General features: G+C 46.5%; 1 protein-coding gene and 1 pseudogene across 2 annotated transcripts in view; both read left to right on the top strand.

Annotated features, from left to right (window-relative positions):
- SCART1 (scavenger receptor family member expressed on T cells 1) overlaps positions 1-21,247 on the top strand; it is a 94,697-nt gene that overhangs the window by 8,175 nt on the left and 65,275 nt on the right. For both annotated transcript variants that reach the window (XM_078076925.1, XM_078076924.1), the window contains exon 2: positions 19,345-19,474. The gene's annotated coding sequence lies outside the window, so the exon portion shown is untranslated. The remainder of the gene's footprint in view (positions 1-19,344; positions 19,475-21,247) is intronic.
- Positions 17,360-20,522, top strand: LOC118546727 (olfactory receptor 287-like; annotated as a pseudogene).

Raw genomic sequence — 21,247 nt, 5'->3', positions numbered from 1 at the left:
TTCTTGTCCGACATCCGAAAACAGTTGTTAAAGACATATAGTATTTGTGTAATTATAGTATTATATATAATTATAATCATATTGTATACTTTATTTAATTTTGTCATTGTTTATGGTGGAGGGCTAGACTGATAAAAGCTCATTTTTTTTTGTGGCTGGAAACATCTTTATACGTTCTCAAAATTAATAGTCTCTTATGTGTTGCAATATCTTCTCTCAGTTTTTAACTTATTTTTCATTTTCTTTAAGATGTCTTTTGATGAACAGATGTTCTTAAATATTTTCACATGCTTTTAATTAAGGTATAATACAGCCGAATCTACTCTTTTTAGTGTATAGTTCTGCAAATTTTGGCAAATGTATATAATTATGTAACCACCACCACAATAAAAATATAGAAGGGTTCCAATCTCCAAAATTTCCTCTATGCTGTCCTTTTGTAAATAAACCGCCCCATCCCCAGTTCCTTGCAAATCTGTTTTCTGTTCCTATAATTTTGACTTTTCCAGAATGTTATATAAATAGTATCAAAAGAGTGTCCTATTTGAGTCTGGCTTCCTTTGCTTAGCGTACTACCTTTGTGATTCAGCCACGCTGTTGCGTCGATCAGCTCTGTTTCTTTTATTGTCTGTAGTATTCCACTGTATGGAAAGACCACAGATTATCCATTCCCCAGCTGAGGCACATTTAGGTTGTTTCCAGTTTTTGCTGATTATGAATTAAGTCACTATAAACATTTGCTTATACTTTTCTTGTGTAAGTGTAAGTGCGGGTTATATGGTAAGTGTATGTTTAACTTCGTAAGGAGCTGTTGTCCGCAGTGGCTATACCATTTTGCACTTGGTATTGAGTTTGGGAAACTGTTATTCTAAATAGTTTGTAGTGGTATCTCCTTGTGTTGTTGGGTTTTTAAAAAAGATTTTATTTTTAAGTAATGTCTACACCCAGCATGGGGTTCGAACTCACAATCCAGAGATCAAGAATCGCACACTCTACTGACTGAGCCAGCCGGGCGCCCCTCCTGTTGGTTTTTATTAGCATTTTCCTATTGACTAATGATGTGACTGTCTGTTTGTGTGCTTAGTACCCAGTCTTTGGTGAAATGCCCATTCAAGTCTTACACCCATTTGTTTATTGAGTTGATAGTTTCTTTGCCTTTGAAGTTTGAGAATTTTAAATTCTGAATGCAGATATTCTATCAAGTATTTGATTTGTTTCACTCCCCCCCAAATCATGGCTTGTATCTTGACTCTACCAATAGTCTCTTGAAGATCAGAAGTTCTTCAGTTGATGAAATCCTGTTTATATTTTTTTTCTTTTATGGATTGTGCTTTTAATGTTGTATTGAAGAAATTTTTGCCTCATGAACATTTTCTCTGTATGTCTAAGGTTTTATACTTAGGTCACTGGTCCATTTTGAGTATGAGATACAGAGCGAAGTTCATTTTTTTGCATATGGATAGCTGATTTTTCTGGCACTGTTTGTTGAAAATTGGATTACCTTTCATCTTTGTGAAAATCAGTCATGTGTGGGTCTCATTTCCAGATTCTCTAGTCCATTCCACTTCTATATGTCTATCTTTCCCCAGTACCACACTGTCTTGATTACTACAGCTTTGTGGGCCTTGCAACCAGGTAGGGGTAGTGTGGCTTCTCTGACTTTGTTCTTTTTTCTAAATAGCTTTGGCTCTTTTAGCTCCTTTTCTCTTCCCTGAATTTTAGATTCAGCTTATTGTTTTTTTTTTTTTTTTTTAAAGATTTTATTTATTTATTTGATAGAGACACAGCGAGAGAGGGAACACAAGCAGGGGGAGTGGGAGAGGGAGAAGCAGGCTTCCCGCTGAGCAGGGAGCCCGATGTGGGGCTCGATCCCAGGACCCTGGGACCATGACCTGAGCCGAAGGCAGACGCTTAACGACTGAGCCACCCAGGCGCCCCTCAGCTTATTGTTTTCTATAAAAATTCTGTCAGAATTTTATTGAATCTATAGGTTAGGTTGGGAGCATTAGCATCTTTACAATATTCTCCAATCCATGAACATGGTATATTTCTCTATTTATTTATGTAATCTTTGATTCCTTTCATGAGTGGTTTGTAAGTTTTAGCATGTTTTGTAAATATCTTTCCCGAGCTTATAGCATCTCTTTTTCAGTTCCTTTAGGATGTCTTTTGATGAACCGTTTTCTTTTTTTTTTTAAAGATTTTTTTATTTATTTGACACAGAGAGAGAGGGGGAGAGAGGGAGAGAGCGAGCACAAGCAGGGGGTGCAGCAGGCAGGGGAGAAGCAGGCTCCCAGGTGAACAAGGAGCCCGATGTGGGGCTCGATCCCAGGACCCTGGGATCATGACCTGAGCCAAAGGCAGCCGCTTAACCGACTGAGCCACCCAGGCTCCCCTGGTGAACAGTTTTCAAAATTACTTTAGAACAGTTTTAGATTTATAGAAAAGTTGCAAAGGTATTACAGACAGTTCCCATACACCCCCTAACCAGTTTCCTCTAGTGCTAATAACTTACATTAGTAAGGTACATTTCTCGAATTAATGAACCAATACTGATATGTTCTTATCAATTAAAATTTGTAATTTATTTGGATTTCCTTTTTTTGTAGATATTCATTTCCATTTCCTGTTTTTATTTTAATTTTTAAAAATTTTATTTAAATTCTAGTTAGTTGACATATCTTGCAGTATTGGTTTCAGGATTAGAATCCAATGATTCATCACTTACATTCAACACCCAGTGCTCATCACAACAAGTGCCCTCCTTTTTATTTGGATTTCCTTAGTTTCCTTAGTTTTTCCTTAGTTTTTATCCAATGTCCTTTTTCTATCCAATAGAGGATCCCACATTACATTCAGTTGTCATATCTCCTTAGGCTCCTCTTGGCTGTGAGTTTCTCAAACTTTCTTTATTTTAATTTTTATTTTTTATGAACATGACAGTTTTGAAGAGTTCTGGTCATCTGTTTTGTACAATGTCCCTCAATTGGGATTTGTCTGATGTTTTTCACATGATTAGACTGGGGTGGTGGGTCTTCAGAGGAAGACCACAGACATGACTTGCCATATTCAGCACATCACATTAAGGGCACATGCTATCTGCAGGGATGGTCATGGTTGGTCACCTGGCTGAGGCCATGTGTCAGGTTTCTCCACTGTCAAGTTACCCACCTCCCTTCCATACTGCCCTCTTTGGAAGGAGGTTGCCGTGCACAGCCCATATCGAAGGGGTGGGAAGTCGTGTTCTCCCTCCTTGAGAGAGGAACATGTACACAAATTGTTTGGAATTCTTCCTCATGGGACATTTGTCTATTCTTTCCATTTATTTATCCAATTGTTCGTTTGTATTGGTACAGATTCATGGATATCTATTTCATACTTTGGGTTATATTCCGGTACTACTGTGTTAATTTTTTGCTGTCCCAGCTTTGGCCAGTGAGAACACTCAGTTGTTTCCTGGGCCCCTTTGACGTACCCCACCATTGTGTTTTTTTTCTCTTTGAACACTTACTAAATTTCTGGCACTATGCGATGTTCCAGACTCATCCTGCATATTTCTTTCCCCAGGTGTAGATTCAGCCGTTTCTCCAAGGAGACCTGGTGCTTTTTATTAGACAGTAATATTAGAAATGAACACCTGGGCACTCACTAGGTATGCTTGTTGCTCCTGGGTATTGTCACTTCTAGGCCCTCCCAGCTGACAGAGCAAAGAGGTGTGTGTGTGAATATTAATCTGTGCCTGTGCACCATCTATAAACACTTATGTACGTAGCCATCTGTACCCATATTAAGTGGAACACAAGATCTTACTGACATCTCCACCTCTAATCCACCACCATGCGGGTCATTCCAGCCTCCTGCCCTCACTGGTCTGTAAATCCAACATCTGCTTACTTAACTCTTCAATTCCAGTGTACATGCATAGTGGCAACAGGATTGTAACTTGTACTCTGTCAGGAAAATGCTTCGTCAGCTGGGGTGCAATGCTTGTGTAGTTTCTTTTGCTATTGGTCTTACAGACTCCACTCATTTCCGAGGTTATTTAGATCAGCACCTTTACACCCCACCTCTACAGTTGGATTGTTTGCCACCTTCTGCATTCCATCCCGGATCCCCGAATGTCCTAAGTGACTTTTCAAAAATTTGCATACATTAAAATTCACTTCTTCTGTGGTAAATCTCCATGGGTTTCAACAAGTATCATGTATCCATCATTACACTATCATACAGAGTAGTTTCCCTTCCCTAAAAGTCCTCTGAGCTTTACCTACTAAACACTCTCCTTTCCCTTGAACTGATCATTTTACTGTTGTCTCCATAGTTTTGACTTTTCAGAATGTCATATAATTGGAATCATACAGTATGCAGACTTTTCAGACTTTATCCATTCACCTATTAAAGGACATATTGGTTGCTTCTAGTTTTCAGTGATTATGGATAAAGCTGCTATCAACATTCATGTGCACTTTTTTTGTGTGGGCATAAGTGTTCAAATCAGTTGGGTAAATACCTAAGAGTGTGATTGTTGGGTCATATGACAAGAGTATGTTTAGCTGTATAAGAATTTGCCAAACTATCCTCCAAAGTGGCTTTATCATTTTGCTCTTTTACTAGCAATGTTGCTCTGCATCCTTGCCAGCATTTTGCACTTGTCAGGTTTTTGAATTTTAGCCATTCTTATAGGCATGCAGTAGTATCTCATTGTTTTAATTTGCAATTTTCTAGTAACATATTTTTTGACCACCTTTTCATTTCATATGCTTATTTTCCATCTGTATATGTTCTTTGGTCAGGTGTTAGAGGTGTTTTTTTTTTATTTTTTATTTTTGGTGGGGGGAGAGACAGAAGAGAGAGAGAGAGAGCATGGAGAGGAGGGGCAGAGGGAGAGGGAGAGAGAATCTTAAGCAGGCTCCACACCCAGCGCATAACCTGACACTGGGCTTGATCTCAAGACCCTGAGATCATGACCTGAGCCAATATCAAGAGTTAGACGCTTAGCCAACTGAGCCACCCAGGTGCCCCTTAAAGATCTTAATTTTAACAGATTTTCAGAAATTTAAAGATTTTCTTTTATGATTCACATTCTTTTAAAGGAAATACTTGACTACTCTGAGGTCAGAATAATATGCATCTATATATTAATGGAAATGTTTTAAGATTTCCTTCTTTTTGGCATTTTTTTCATTTTCCTTTTTTTAAAATCTAAGGTGAAATTAACACAACAAAACATGAACTAGTGAGAGTGTGTAGTCCAGCGGGATTTAGTGATGTTGGGCCACTGTTGTCTCTGCTGGCTTCAGCATGTTCTCATCACCCCAAGAGGAAGCTCTGTGCCCCATTCTTCATTCCTCCCTCTCCAGCACTGGCAGTCACCAATTTGCCTTCTGTCTGTGAGCTATCTATCCTAGATATTTCATACAAATGGAATTATACAGTATGTAGTGTTTTATGTCTGGCTTCTTTCCTTTAGCTGTGTTTTCAAGGTTCATCCATGTTGTAGCATGGACCAGTGCTTCATTCCTTTTTACGACTGGATAATATTCCATTGCAAGTATTTACCACATTTTATCTCTCCATTCATCTGTTGATGGACATTAGGGTTGTTTCTACTTTTTGGCTACTGTGAGTAGTACTGCTATGAACATTCATGTGTAAGTATTTGTTTGCATATTGGTTTTCAATTCTCTTGGATATATACCTGTGAATGGAATTGCTGGGTCATATAATAATTCTATGTTTAACTTTTTGAGGAATTGCCACAGTTTTTCACAGAGGCTGCACCATTTTACATTCCCACTAGCAGTGTACAAGGATTTCAATTTCTGTACATTTTCACCAACATTTATTCCATTAAAAAAATTAAAGGCATTATAGTGGGTGTGAAGTGGTATCTCAAGGTTTTGATTTGCATTTCTCTTATGACTAATGGTACTGAGCATCTTTTCATGTTCTTGTTGGCCATTTGTGTGTCTTCTTTGGAGAAATGTTTATTCAAGTCCTTTGCCCATTTTTAAGTTAGACTGTTTGTCTTTTAGTTGTTGAGATGTAAGAGTTTTTTTTTTTTTTAAATATATTCTGGATACTAGACCCTTATTGAACATAAGATTTGCAAATACTTTATCCCATTTTGTGAGTTATCATTTCAATTTCTCAATACTATTCTCTGATGCACAAAAGTTTTGAATTTTTATGAACTCCAATTCATCTATTCTTCCTTTTGTTGCTCTTGATGTCATATCTAAGAATCCTTTCCCAAATCCAAGGTTATAAAGATTTGCTCTTATATTTTCTTTAATGAGTTTTATAGTTTTAACTAATATAGTTTCATTGTTGATCCATTTTGAGTTAATTTTGGTATATGGTATGAGGTAGAGTTCCAACCTCATTCTTCTGCAGATGGATGTCCAGTTGTGACAGCCTATTTGTTGGAGAGACTATTCTTTCCCTATGGAATGGTCTTGGTACTTTTGTCAAAAAGTAGTTGATCATAGAAAGGGGCTTATTTCTTGATGCCTGAATCTATTCCATTGATCTGTATGTCTATCCTTATTGCCAGTACCACACTCTTTTGATTACTATAGCTTTGTAGCAAGTTTTGAAATCAAGAGGTGTGAGTCCTACAATTTTGTTCTTTTTCAAGATTGTTTTCATTATTCTGGGCCCATTGCTAATCCATATTGATTTGAGAATCAGTTTTCTCAATTTTGCAAGAAAAGGAAAAAAGTCATTGTTATTCTTTTAAAAAATTTAAATTCAGTTAGTTCATGTATATTGTATTATTAATTTCAGGGGTAAAATTTAGTGATTCATCAGTTGTATATAACACCCAGTGCTCATCACATCAAGTGCTCTCCTTAATGTCCATCACCCAGTTACCCCATCCCTCTACCCCCCACCCCTCCCGCAACCCTCAGTTTGTTTCCTAGAGTTAAGAGTCTCTTATAGTTTGTCTCCTTCTTTATTTTCATCTTATTTTATTTTTCCTTCCCTTCCCCTATGTTCACCTGTTTTGTTTCTTAAATTCCACATATGAGTAAAATCATATGGTATTTGTCTTTCTCTGACTGACTCATTTCACTTAGTGTAATACCCTCTAGTTCTATCCATGTCATTGCAAATGGCAAGATTTCATTCTTTTTGGTGGCTGAGCAATATTCCATTGTATACATATACACACACACCCACCATGTCTTCTTTATCCATTCATCAGTCTATGGACATCTGAGCTCTTTCCATAGTTTGGCTATTGTTGATAATGCTGCTATAAACACTGGGGTGAATGTGTCCCTTTGAGTCATTATGTTTGTATCCTTTGGATAAATACCTAGTAGTGTAATTGCTGGGTTGTAGGGTAGCTCTACTTTTTAAGGAACTTCCATACTGTTTTCCAGAGTGGCTGCACCAGCTTCATTCCCACCAACAGTGTAAGAGTGTTCCCCTTTCTCTGCATCCTCACCTGTTTTGTTAATTTTGTGTTTGTTTTGTGTTGTTAATTTTAGCCATTCTGACTGGTGTGAGGTGGTATCTCATTGTGGCTTTAGTTTGTATTTCCCTGATGCTGAGTGATGTTGAGCATTTTTTCATTTGTTTCTTGGCCATTTGTATGTCTTCTTTGGAGAAATGTCTGTTCATGTCTTCTGCCCATTTCTTGACTGGATTTTTTTTGTTGTTGTTTTTTTGGGTGTTGAGTGTGATAAGTTCTTTATAGATTTTGGATACTAACCCTTTATCTGATAAGAGATTTGAAAGCGTCATCTTCCATTCTGTAAGTTGGCATTTAGTTTTGTTGGCTGCTTCCTTTGCCGTGGATGAAGTTCTAAAACCAGGCAAAGACCTGCTAAAAAGGACTGTGACAGACCAATATCCCTGATGAACATGGATGCCAACATTCTCACCAAGATACTAGCCAATTGGATCCAACAGTACATTTTTTAAAAAGATTTTATTAATTTATTTGACAGAGAGAGACACAGTGAGAGAGGGAACACAAGCAGGGGGAGTGGGGGACGGAGAAGCAGACTCTCCCACTGAGCAGGGAGCCCAATGCGAGGCTCAATCCCAGGACCCTGGGATCATGACCTGAGCCGAAGGCAGATGCTTAATGACTGAGCCAACCAGGCGCCCCGGATCCAACAGTACATTAAAAGGATTATTCACCATGACCAAATGGGATTTATTCCTGGGATGCAACGGTGGTTCAACATCCACAAATCAACCAATGTGATACACCTCATTAACAAAAAAAAGGACAAGAACCATATGATCCTCTCAATAGATGCAGGAAAAGCATTTGACAAAATACAGCATCCTTTCTTGATAAAAACTCTCTTCCATGTAGGGATAGAGGGAACATACCTCAATATCATAAAAACCATATACAAAAAACTCACAGCAAGTATCATCCTAAATGGGGAAAAACTGAGAACTTTTCCTCTGAGGTCAGGAGCATGACAGGGATGTCCACTCTCACCTCTGTTTTCAACATGGTACTGGAAGTCCTAGCCTCAACAATCAGACAACAAAAAGAAATAAGAGGCATCCAAGTCATCTAAGAAGAAGTCAAACTTCCACTCTTCACAGATGACATGATACTCTATGTAGAAAACCCAGAATACTCCAGGAAAAAATTGCTAGAACTGATAAAGGAATTCATCAAAGTGGCAGGATATAAAATCAATGCACAGAAATCAGTTACATTTCTATACACCAATAATGAGACAGAAGAAAGAGAAATTAAGGAATCGATCCCATTCACAATTGCACCAAAAACCATAAGATACTTAGGAATAAACCTAACCAAAGAGGTAAACTATCTGTACTCTGAAAACTATAGAACACTCATGAAAGAAATTGAGGTAGACACAAAGAAATGAAAAAACATTCCATGCTTATGGATTGGAAGAACAAATATTGTTAAAATGTCTATGCTACCCAAAGCAATCTATGCATTCAATGCAATGCCTATCAAAATACCATCAACATCTCTCACAGAGCTGGAACAAATAATCCTAAAATTTATATGGAACCAGAAAAGACCCCAAATAGCTAAAGGAATGTTGAAAAAGAAAACCAAAGCTGGAGGCATCACAATTCCGGACTTCAAGCTGTATTACAAAGCTGTAATCATCAAGACAGTATGGTACTGGCACAAAAACAGACACATAGATCAATGGAACCGAATAGAGAACCCAGACATGGACCCTCAACTTTATGGTCAACTAATCTTTGACAAAGCAGGAAAGAATATCCAGTGGAAACAAGACAGTCTCTTCAACAAATGGTGTTGGGAAAACTGGACAGCCACATGCAGAAGAATGAAACTGGACCATTTCCTTACACCATGCATGAAGATAAACTCAAAATCGATGAAAGACCTAAATGTGAGACAGGAATCCATCAAAATCCTAGAGGAGAACACAGGCAGCAATCTCTTTGATTGCAGCACCCTCCAAAGGCAAGGGAAACAAAAGCAAAAATGAACAATTGGGACTTCATCATTGTTATTCTGATAGGGTTTGCATTGAGTCTGTAGGTCACTTTGGGTGGCAATGCCAAAACAATCTTAACTCATCTGATCCATGAATATTGGTTGTCTTTCCATGTATTTAGGTCTTTTTTAAAAAAGATTTATTTATTGGGGTGCCTGGGTGGCTCAGTCGTTAAGCATCTGCCTTCGGCTCAGGTCATGATCCCAGGGTCCTGGGGTCGAGCCCCGCATTGGGCTTCCTGCTGCGTGGGAAGCCTGTTTCTCCCTCTCCCACTCCCTCTGCTTGTGTTCCCTTTCTCGCTGTGTTTCTCTCTGTCAAATAAATAAAATCCTAAAAAAAAAAATTTATTTATTTATTTATTTATTTATTTATTTATTTATTTATTTATTTTAGAGAGGGAGAACGTGCAGGGGGAGGGGTAGAGGGAGAGACTGAGAGAAACCCAAGAGGACTCCATGCTGAGCAGAGGAGCCCAATGTGGGGTTTGATCCCATGTTCCTGAGATCACAACCTGAGCTGAAACCAAAATGCCGATGCTTAACCAACTGTGCCACCCAGGTGCACCTGTATTTAGGCCTTTATTAATTTTTTGCCACAATGTTTTGTAGTTCTTAGTGTAGAAGTCTTTTCCCTCCTTGGGTAATTTATTCCTATATATTTTATTCTCTTCTGGTGCTTTTATAAATGGAATTGTTTTCTTAATTTACACTTTGAATTGTTCATTGCATATTTCAGAAACAACTGATTCTGCGGTTGAACTTTGCTGAACTTACTAATTCTAGTTATTTTTTGGGTATAGATTCTTTGGGATTTTCTATATAAAGGATCATGTCATCTGGGAATAGAAATAATTTTACTTTCTGTTTGGATGCCTTTATTATTTTTTTCTTGCCTAATTGCTCTGGCTAGAGCTTCCAGTGTGATGTTGAATAGCATCCTGAAAGCTGGTATTCTCATCTTGTTCCTGTTCCCAGCAGGAGAGCTTTCAGTCTTTCATTATCGAGAATGATGGCAACTGTGGATTTTTCATAAATATCCTTAATCATGTTGAAGAAGTTCTTTTCTTTATCTAGTTTTGTCAGTATTTGTATCATGAAAGTATGTTGAGTTCTGTCAACTGGTTTTCCTGCATTTCCTATATTTCTCTCCTTCATTCTGTTAGTGTGATGTATTCTCTTCTATTGATTTTCACGTGTTGGACCACACTTGTATTCTGGGGATAAATCCCACCGGTCATGTTGTATAACCCTTTTAACATGCCATGGATTTGGTTTTCTAGTGTTTTTGTTGAGGATTTTTGCATCTATATTTGTAGATATTGGTATGTAGTTTTCTTGTGGTGTCTTTGTTTGGCCTTCTTATTAGGTAGTGCTGGCCTCACAGAATACATTAGCAAGGGTTCTTCTCTCTTCTATTTCTTGGAAGATTAGGCAAAGCTGTTGATTCTTCTTTAGTTGTTTGGTAGAATTAATTAGTGAAACCATCTGGTCTTGGGCTTTTCTCTGCTGGAGGTTTTTGAGTACTGATCAATTTCTTTACTTGATATAGGTCTTTTCAAATTGTTTGTTTCTTCTTGAGTCAGTTTTGCTATCTGTGTGTCCAGGAATTTGTTCCTTCCATTAGGTTATCTAATTTGTTGTTGTTGCCTTATTCATTGATTCTCTGGTAATCCTTATTTCTGTGAGGTCAGTGGAGATGTCCCTGCTTTCATTTCTGGCTAATGTGTATCTCTCCTTTTTTCTTAGCCAGTCTAGTGGGAGGTTTATCAATTTTGTTGATCTTCCCAAAGAATCAGTTTTTGGTTTTGTAGGTTCTATTTTTATATTCTGTATTTCATTTGTCTCTGCTCAAAATTTTCCTACTTCCTCCTTTCCACTGGCTTTGAGTTTAGTTTGCTCTTATTTTCTAAATTCCCAAAGGTGTTTTTATTTTATTGGTTTGAGATTTTTCTTCTTTTACAAATGTAGGTGTTTACACTTATGTTTCCCTGTATGCACACTGCTCTTTCTACATCCCATAAGTTGGTATATTGTGTTTTCATTTTCAACGTCTTCCATCTTTCCTAAAAAAATTGCATCTGAAGTTTATTATTGTGTCTGGTTTGAGGCAGGCATTTATCTCATGTCATTTTCCAGTGCTGAATGGTGCTTTCCTTCCCCAGGCATCTGCTGGGACCCCTCTGTCACACATCATAGAGTTCGCTGTGTTTCCCAGAGTTCTGTTTTAGAGATGGTGCTTGTGAGGATGTCCTTAAGAAATGGACTCTCATTACTCCCAGCACACCTTTAGTCACAAATTGTAATCAGTTTTTGTCTTTAGCTTTTTACTTCTTTGTAAAACTTGTGGTTTTCCCAGGCTGAGGCTTCTCAGTGATATGGTTCCCCCATCTTCTCCATCCCTCAGAACCCTGCCTAATCCCAGATTTTGTCTTTAATATATGGGGGCTCACAAAGAGGGGGACCTCCTCCTGCTGGCAAGAGGGTATTCCTGTCCTTCTCTGCTGGGTGCTGGGGAGGGACGCCCAGGACCATCCAGCCTGAAAGACACCAGGTCTCCCAGCTGTCGCTCTGTCAACCACGTAGCGTCTCAGGGGGACATCCTGGTGCAGGCAGTGGGAGGCCACAGGATGAGGTTCTCAGGCAGGAGGTCTACAGAGACAGTGGGCTGGGCCAGAAGGGGGTTCTGTCAGGACCAGGCTCAGAAGCTGAGAAGGAAACCAGGTTTGGGGCAACCATGGTCCTGGTCCCTGGTGTGAGCCAGGTCACAGGAGCCCAATCCTCAGTGGCTTGTGGGCGGGTCCTGAAGGTGGGGCTCTGAGGTGTCTGGTCAGCACTGGTCAGCAGAGCCACCAGCACCGCGGACAGTGTCGCCCCATACCACGGCTGTGACCTTTCCTGACAGGGCATTGGGGCTGCCAGGTCCGGCAAGAACTGATTCTTTAAGGTGGGCACTCTGTTCTCTCTGTCACTCACCAACACTGACAGGTCTGATGCCGAGACTCGCTAGTACAGATATGGAAACATAGTCAGACACACACAGACATCTACACAACCATGGAGGGGCTGGACCCAGGCACAGTTACGGATGGACCACCTCACAAACACCGACAGGTCTGCATCAGCTCACTATACATCACTTCACTTAAAATGAATTTCCCTATAGGGGCGCCTGGGTGGCTCAGTGGGCTAAGTGTCCGACTTGATTTCAGCTCAGGTCATGATGTCAAGGTCGTGAAATCCAGCCCTGCATCGGGCTCTGTGCTCAGCATGGAGCCTGCTTGAGATTCTGTCTTCCCCTCTGCTCTTCCCCCCGCTCACACACATTCTTTCTCTAAAAAAAAAAAAAAAAGAAAAAAAGAAAAAAGAGTTTCCTTATAACAAACTAAAGCTGAAACACATACATACACAAATATACTCATCTAAATTATATTTGTCCAAACAAGATTAATACCAATTATTCTAGTGATCAACGTACCCCACGAGTGATAACCTAGGAATGATATTGCCACAAGTTATGGTATCATTTCGGTGCACATGGAGTTTTAGCAATTATATTGTTTTCCCCCTATTTTGCCTACATCAGGGAATCTTAAGGATTAGTCTATTTACATTTGCCTAAAGTGTATATATCTAGTGAATATGTCCCAAAGTAAAAGCCAGTGGTATTTCTGGCACCTTATTAGTCGTTATTCCCCAGTATGTCTACTCTTGGGTATTTCAAGGATTTGGCACTTGCTTCTGATCTCTGTACTTCTAATCGGCGGCTGCCGTGTTCACAGTACAGACACATAGCCCATCGCCTCGCTCCCTGTTCTGCTGCATCTGACTTTGCCTTTCTGATGCACATCCTGGACCTGCTCCGCACGCACCCGGTACTTAGTCCTTCTGGAAAGGATTGCGGATTTGACAGTGAGAACAAAAGTGTGTGGTCTTCACCAGTCCACTTTATCAAGATGCCAAAATTGGAAGGAAATACTGTGTTGCAGAGTTTTCAAAGGGCAAGAGGTGGTATCATTATTCTGACTGCCAAATCCCATGACTTACGTGGCTTCCCAAGGGGACATGTACACCGTTTGCAGGCAGACAAACTGGCGGCAGCCCGAACATCCACCATGCGATCCAGGTGCTGGTCTTGGTGCAGCGTATGTGGGTGGAGGCAGTCGGGGTGCAGGACCTTTAAAATGTGTTTGGGCAGGAAACTTATTTCCAAGTTGTTGGCATTTCTGACAACTCTCAGAGAATTGAGCCACAGGGCACAGACTGTCTCAGGAATTGGTAATTCAGGAGAAGACAGCCACCAGGCTGGCCCTCCTCCCCACGGGGCATGGTGCAGGGGGATTTCCACCTACTTCCCATCTGTGGTCTGCAGGAAAGTACACCCCCTCCCCAGAATATATCCATGTCATGGTCCTCGGGACTGGTAAAATTGCTATGTTCCATGGCACGGGGGATTTACATCGCCGGTGGCTGCTAAAGCAGGGGGACTATCTAGACTAACCAAGTGGGTCCAGTGTCATCATGGGGTCCTCAGAGGTGGGAAAGGGAAGCAGGCGGGTCCGTCAGAGGAGATGTGACCACAGAGCAGTGTCCTGGAGGTGCTGCACGCCTGGCTTTGGAGATGGAGGAAGGGCCCATGGGCCACAGACGGCAGGTGCCTCTAGAGACTGGGATAGGCAAGAAAACAGATTCTTCCTGGAGCCTCCAGAAGGAGCCAGTCCTACCCACACCTTGCCTTTAGTTCAGAGGGTCCTATATCAAGCTTCTAAACCACATGTAAGATAATAAATTTGTGTTGATCTAAGTCACCCCCTAAGTTTGTGGTAATTTGTTCCAGCAACCACAGCAAACTCAGACAGTGCATGCCAACCTCCTGCTCAACTCAGGAACTGCTGCGGCCCCTTGCAGTCAGGGGGCAGGTGGGGTGTGGGGGAAGATGGTGGGGGCAGTGGGAGCCACCGTCCTCCAGATGGTCCTGGTGCTCCCACGGCTGCATCTGGCCTGGTGGGGCTGCCACCTCCCCTCCCTGGTGAACCTGGGGCCGGCAGATCCCTGGGCAGCCAGCCTCCCTTTCCTGACCTAGAGGCCACTCAGGGACCCTCAGGAGGAGGCACGGCCTCCATAAGCCCCCACTCCAGGACCCAAGACTCCCATGCAGCTCTTGACTTGAAGGAAGCACTTATAGGCCGACCCCTCCCTCTTAAAAAAATGTTTTCACAAATTCTCCCCTTTACTGACCCCGCCGTTGGGCGGGAGGCCGGTTAGCAGACTGGGTTCTCTGCACCATTTGGAAATATGCATTCATTCTGGTGCCTCAGTCTGGTATCTGATTTCTGTCACCTCAGTGTCTCGGTTGGAATAGAGTCAGGCCAAGCCCCATTTTAATGCCATGTTCATGTTTTCATTCTGCAAGAGCACTGATATCTATTATTGCAGGCCACAGAATAAAACCCCTTCTCCTCACGAGCCCTCAGCATCCTACTGCTGCCATCACATTTGATTCTGGGCAGAGGAAGCTGGAGGAGACCATTATCCCTTCATGGAGAAAGGAGTCCGAGAGAGGGTGCCCAGCTCGTGGTCTGGTTCTGCCTTTCTGGGCACAGCCCCTGGACCTTGTCACCTCTTGAGTGGTCTTGTCAGTGGGGAGTTATCGATTTGAACTGCCCTTCCTCTATTGTAAGGAAATTGCCAGAAATGTGAAAAAAGCTTTGGGTCAGCGTAGGTTTGTAGGAGGGGCTAGAGGACCTGCTGTTCCTGCGCAAGCTTGTGGGAGCCCAGTGTGTGGTCTGAGCCAGAGGTCAGGTCTCATGTGGGAGGGAGGCCTTCAGAGGTGACGGTGATGTTCGGTGACCATTGCACGGGTGTATACATATCTTCAAACTCATCAAGATGTATACTTTAAGTATGTGCTTTTGGTATGTCAACCTTACCTTAATAATGACAAAGGAACAGGAGCTCACAAGTGTGCCCCTGTCCGTGCCAGGGGGGTAACGTAACCCCAAAGAGTGGCAGACACAGCAAATCTCCACACTCATCTATGCTTTGACAATCTTTCTTCTATTCTATATCTTCCAAATTCCCAGGGTGTTATTATATTTGGAAAAATAGTGTTTATGGAATCAAACAGATGCTCCGTGTTTTCCCAGACCAGTGGCAGCTCCTGATTTGGGAGTTAATTGACGAGGCAACAGTCCTGCCTCAGGGGAGACCCCCCACCAACTTTTAATGAGCTCCCGATTAAGGGCAGCGCAGACACCTGTGTGGCAGTGGCCCCAAGGTGGTGCTGGAGCCCGGGGGCAGGTAACACGAGATGCCGAGCAGGCCAGCAGGGGTCAGCACACCGTGTGGCTGCCAAGGTGCCCCTTGTCCCCGGGGCCGATGCTGACGAGGGAAACAGGCTGAGGCTTGTGGGGAGCACACTCCCTCCCCCTCCCAGGATGCCAGCCCGGGGGGCTGAGTCCCTGCCACTGAGGCCAGGCCCTGAGTGACCACCCGCACGCAGCCCGGCCCTGGCCATGAGCCCAATTCCACAACCCCGGATGCGCCCACAGGCCTCAAGGTCCCCGAGGTTGGTGCCAGCAGAGTCCAGAGGTTAGGTTTTTGCTCAAAGCCATCTTGCTGTCACAGCTCCCTCCTGTCCTCACTGGCGGGGGCAGCAAACAGCGCCAGCTTGGCTCTTGCCAAGGCAACTATTTCCAGAACGCTTGGCGGGGGCAGGGAGTGGGGCAGCCTGCACTTTGCCTATCAACCTGTGGAAAACCCCCTGTTTACAGAGGGGGAAACCAAGGCACTGTTTACAGACGGGGAAAGCACAGAGCACCTGCTAAGAATGCCCAGTGTGCAGCCAGAACCTGCCCTGGGGTGCTTGGGGCCACCGCTGCCCCCAGGTGCTCTTGCAGGGTGGGCACCCTGGAGACAAGCCTGGTGTGGGGCTGGGCCCTGGGGAAGATGCACTCGAGCTGTGCATGAGAAAGAGGTGCCAGGCATAGGCTAAGGGCAAGAGGACCCGCTCAGGGGGCTGGTCACTGCCCAGGACCACCCTTGGGGCCCTCAGCAGCCCCAGTCTCATGCCAGTTGCATAGTTAACAAGAGGGTCCTTGCAGGCCTGAGCCGGAGGAAGGCTGGGTGAGGGCAGAAGTAACCTGAGTGTCGGAGGGTTGCCCGCTGGGCAGAGGGCTCACCCTCTGCTCTCCCCAGTGGTGCGTGGGCAGGCGGGCGGGGGCTCTCCAAGGTGGTGGATCCTCCTCGCTGCGCCTACCAGATGCATCTGCTGCTGGATTGTGAGCCCGAGGGCCAGTGGCTGCGTGTCAGCTGACGGCCAGCAGGGCGTGGTGGGCTCACTGTCCCGAAGAAAGGAGGTGGAGGGCACTGCATGGCCACAGTTCGAGGCAAGGATGGCAGCCGGGGGAGCAGGACAACAGCAGAGGTGCCTCCTTCCCACGGCAGGGGGGCTGGGCAGCCTCCATGCCTGTGCCCTGGGTCTGTGCTGGGCTCGCCAGTGCTGACCACTCTGAATGACCAGAGTCAGGGTCCCCTGGGCAGAGCAGTCTTGCACACTTGGGGTCCCACAGTGGGCTGGGGGACTGCATTCAGGTCTGGTGTTGATGGATGGCCAGGCTGTCTTCCTGGGCCAGCCAAAACCTGCCTCCTGGCCAGTGCCATGGACATGCTGGAGCTGCATGAGGGTTTCAGCAGGTCCCCAGCAGCTCATGGCCCTCACCCCTGTTCTCGCTATGTCTCCAGGAGTTAGGCAGTGGAAAGCAAGTGGCTCAGTCCAAAAGAGACCCTCATTGGCAAGTCAGAGGGTCAGATGGCCACAGGCAGTGCCCCCACCCAGGGACACAGGCCTGCCTGGAGGGTCCTTGGGGTCATCCCATGCTCACCCTCCTGGTCTCTGGACTGCTTCAGGGGGGCATCCTGGAACCTGCTCAGACCCCTTGGGTGAGTGACCCTAGCCATGCTATGTCCCCGTAAGCTGCCCTGGGCAAGTGGATTCTCCCGAGACAGGTTGATTCCTCCAACCCTGCTGTCCCTCATGAGGAGTCAGATCCCCTGGGGGGCCCCCAAGATGGACTCATGATGGGACCCCTGGCAAGAGATGTGGGATTCCATGGGATCTGGGTGGCCCTCACCCTGCACAGCCGTGAGGGTCTGATGCTCCTCCACACATGGGGGAAGCAGGCCAGCCATCCTCAGCTCCAGGTACACGGCAAGAATGGGGAATTCGGGACTGGAGAACTGTGACAAACCTGGGTAGGGCAGGACTTGCTGAGGCCTCTATTTAGTCTTTGTAACAGTCATCTTCAACAGTGAAAATGGTTTTCTAAATGAGGCTCGTCCTGGAGTCAAGGCTAAGAAGAACAGCTCCAGTTCCCCGGGTCAGGACCAACACCCCAGGCAGGGCACTAGGCTTACAGGGGCCAGTGCTCATGAGCAGTGCAGTGGCCTCAGGTCCTGGTGCAGCCTGGGCAGTGGTCTGTGTCCAGCTGAATTCTGGAGGTGCCAGCTGAAAAGCACTCTGGTCCCAGGAAATGGAGTCATGGGGGCCCTGCTGAAAGGACTGCTTCTTCTAGGACATGGCCCACACTGGTCCCACTCCTGGAACCTGGGGACAGGCAGGGGACTGGTGTGTCGGCACTGCTGGGGCTTTGCTTTTGCCTGAGCGCTCACCGCATGGCACATGGCCACAGAGGCAGGGGCTCACGGCCAGAGCCGGTGTGGCTACAGTGCGGCTTATTTTGTTACTGACGGGCACTGTTAAGGATAGCTTTGCGCACTGTGGGTCTGGGGAGGGGACGCAGCCAAGGGACGCCCAGCCCATCAGGAACCAGGGTGAGTGTTCCAGGGGCTGGTTCAGGTGGTGAGTGTGCACACACGTGTGAGCCCAGTGCCCACGTATGTATGCTGTGTGTGTGACTCTGTGTGTGATGTGTGCACCGTACGTGGCAGGCGGGAGGACGGGCGCAGGCAGAAAAGTGCACATGGCTGCCGTGGCTCCTGAGGGCAATCCTCCTGGAGCAGGTCCAGCATCTGGACACTGTCTGGGAGAAGCGTTGACCAGTCGGGCCCCTCCTGCCTCGCTGCCGGCTCTGGGCTCCACACGCATGAGGTCCCTGCCAGCCTCCGTCCACCCACCCCCGTGGACACACAGCGGGTGCCTGTTGGCCCAGGGCAGCCAGCAGGCAGGGTCCAGCCTGGGGAGGGGCTGGGCACTAAGGAACCGAGCTCAGCTCGAATTAAACCCCCTCCTCACTGGTGCCACAGCCCCTCCCCCTCCCCCGCAGACAGCCACCCTCGGGCACCCCCTCCCCTCCAGCAGGTCCGCCCAACAGTGCGACCCCCAGCTTCCAGACAGGAGGGGGCGCTGGTGATAAAACTGTTTGCAATTTCACACTTCAAGGCCCCCCTGGCTGCCCAGTTTCCAGCTAACAAATAATCCAGGGGACAGCCCCGGGCAAGGAGAGCAGGGCCCCCTATGGGCTTCCTCTGAGCTGTGTTGGGGGTGTGGCGGGGGGGGGCGGGATTTACTAGGCACATAGGTAAGAATGTTTCACTAGGAATCAATGTGGTTTGCTGGATGAAAATGCTAAAAATTGGGCCATACATAATTTCATTTGTGAAAACTTGACAATTCTTTCCCAGTCTTCTTGAGTCTAGAGTAAGGACCACCCTCAGGTGACTAGGAGTCTCGAATAAGGACCCCCCCCCCCCTCAGGTGACAAGGAATCTAGAATGAGGAAGTGCCCCCCCATGGCAAAGAGTCCAGAGTAAGCATCCCCCAGGAGACAAGGAGTCTAGAATGAGGAAGTGCCCCCCCATGGCAAAGAGTCTAGAATGAGGAGATGTTCCCCCCTCCCCAGGTGGCAAGCAACTGATAACCTGGGTCCAGTCTCCTTCTGAGCGACTTCCCGAAGAGGGCAATGTCCATGGTCTACTCGCTGGCTCCCACAGGGACTCTAGGCCTGGCTGGAGTCCTGGGATAGAGACAAGGTGAGTAGAACCCAAAGAGGGGGGCCAGGGCCGCCCCCTCTGTTCCTGGGCCTCCAGTGGGCACTTGGGGTGGGAGGTCCCTCTCACTGGCCTGCAGTGGTCTGTGTCCCAACAGAGCCTCACGGCCTGGGGCGGCAGCCAGAACCTCTCCACGCAGGGGCTGTTCATCCTGCTGGGCTGCCCGGGCCGCAGGGCCTGCACGTGGGGCTCTTCCTCCTCTTCCTGGTCATACACGTGCTCACGGTGGTCGGCAACCTGGCCACCATCTCCCTGGTCGGGGCGCACCGGCCCCTGCAGACGCCCATGTACTTCTTCCTCTGCAACCTCTCCTTCCTGGAGATCTGGTTCACCGCGGCCTGTGTGCCCAAGACCCTGGCCACGTTCGCCCCGCGCAGCGGGCCATCTCCACCAGCTGCGCGCGCAGGTGTCCTTCGTCGTCTCGCGGGGCTGCGCCGAGTGCTTCCTGCTGGCCGCCGTGCCCTACGACCGCCGCCCGGCCATCTGCCTGCCGCGGCGCTACAGCCGCATCGGGACCCCGGCCTCCCCGCCCGCCTCGCTCTGGGCTCCTGGCTGTGCGCCTTCTCCGCCGTCACCGTGCCGGCCACCCTCCCCGCCCGCCTCTCCTCCTGCGGCTCCCGCGTCATCAACCACTTCTTCTGGGACATCGCGCCCTGGATCGTGCTGTCCTGCAGCGACACGCGGGCCGTGGAGCTGGCGTCCTTCGGCGTCCTTCCTCGTCATCCTGGGCTCCTGCTTCATCACGCTGGCCTCCTACGCCTACATCATCGTCACCGTCTTCAGGATTCGCTCCGCCGCGGGACGGCACAGAGCCTTTTCCACCTGTTCCTCCCACCTCACGGTGGTCCTCATCTGGTATGGCTCCATCATCTTCCTGCTTGTGAGGACCTCAGGGGAGAGCTCGCTGGACCTGACCAAGGCCGTCACAGTGCTTAACACTGTTGTCACCCTGGTGCTGAGTCCCTTCATATACACCCTGAGGAACAAGGACATCAAGGAGGCTCTGTGGAGGTGAGTGCAGGGGATGTGAGCCCCTCGGAGACCACCCAGCAAGACTGGGACATCTGACTGTCCCCTCTGTGGGAGCCAGTTCTCAGCATCATTCTCTCTGCATGGGCTGAAAACAGCACCCTGATATCGCAGCATGGTCCAGGGCTCTTGGGTGGCAGGGGGCTTTGGGCTGGGTGCTTGGCAGTGTGGAGGAGCTCCCCCACCCCATCCTGGCCTCAGGGAGTTTCCACCTGTCTCACAGGCCTTGCCTAGGGTGCTCAGCCCCTGGAGTTCCAAACCCAGATTCTGGAAGAGAAATGGGGTCCTAAGAAGCACTATATGTACTTGCAGATACTGACTGCCCACCAAGTACTGGGCACTGGACTAGCCTGTGAGCCCCCAACCTGGTCTGGGTCTTGGGGGGCTGATAGCTGTCTTGTTAGTGAGGGGTGGGCTGTCTGCCCTTGGGATTTTCCCCCACTGCCAACACCTGTGGTCTCTTGAATCTTCCCTCACTGGTGGTGGGGGGAGGTTGACCATGAAGGAGAGAACTCAGAGAAATGCGTGTACGGACCTTGCTGAGGAAGGCCGGCAGCCTTTGAGGGCCGTGTGGAGTCAGTGTGTGGGTTTGCCTCCGCGCATGTCCACAGGGCTCACCTCCTCCTGCGGGCTGCACTGTGGGACATACAGGTGTCCCAGGGAACGGGGCTTGGTTCGGCCTCGAGTGAGTAAGTCGTGTGAGGTCCTCCAGGTCCAGAACTTCTG

Source organism: Halichoerus grypus, chromosome 7, assembly GCF_964656455.1.
Source record: "Halichoerus grypus chromosome 7, mHalGry1.hap1.1, whole genome shotgun sequence".
Lineage (NCBI taxonomy): Eukaryota > Metazoa > Chordata > Mammalia > Carnivora > Phocidae > Halichoerus > Halichoerus grypus.
This window is presented reverse-complemented; position numbering and strand designations above follow the sequence as displayed.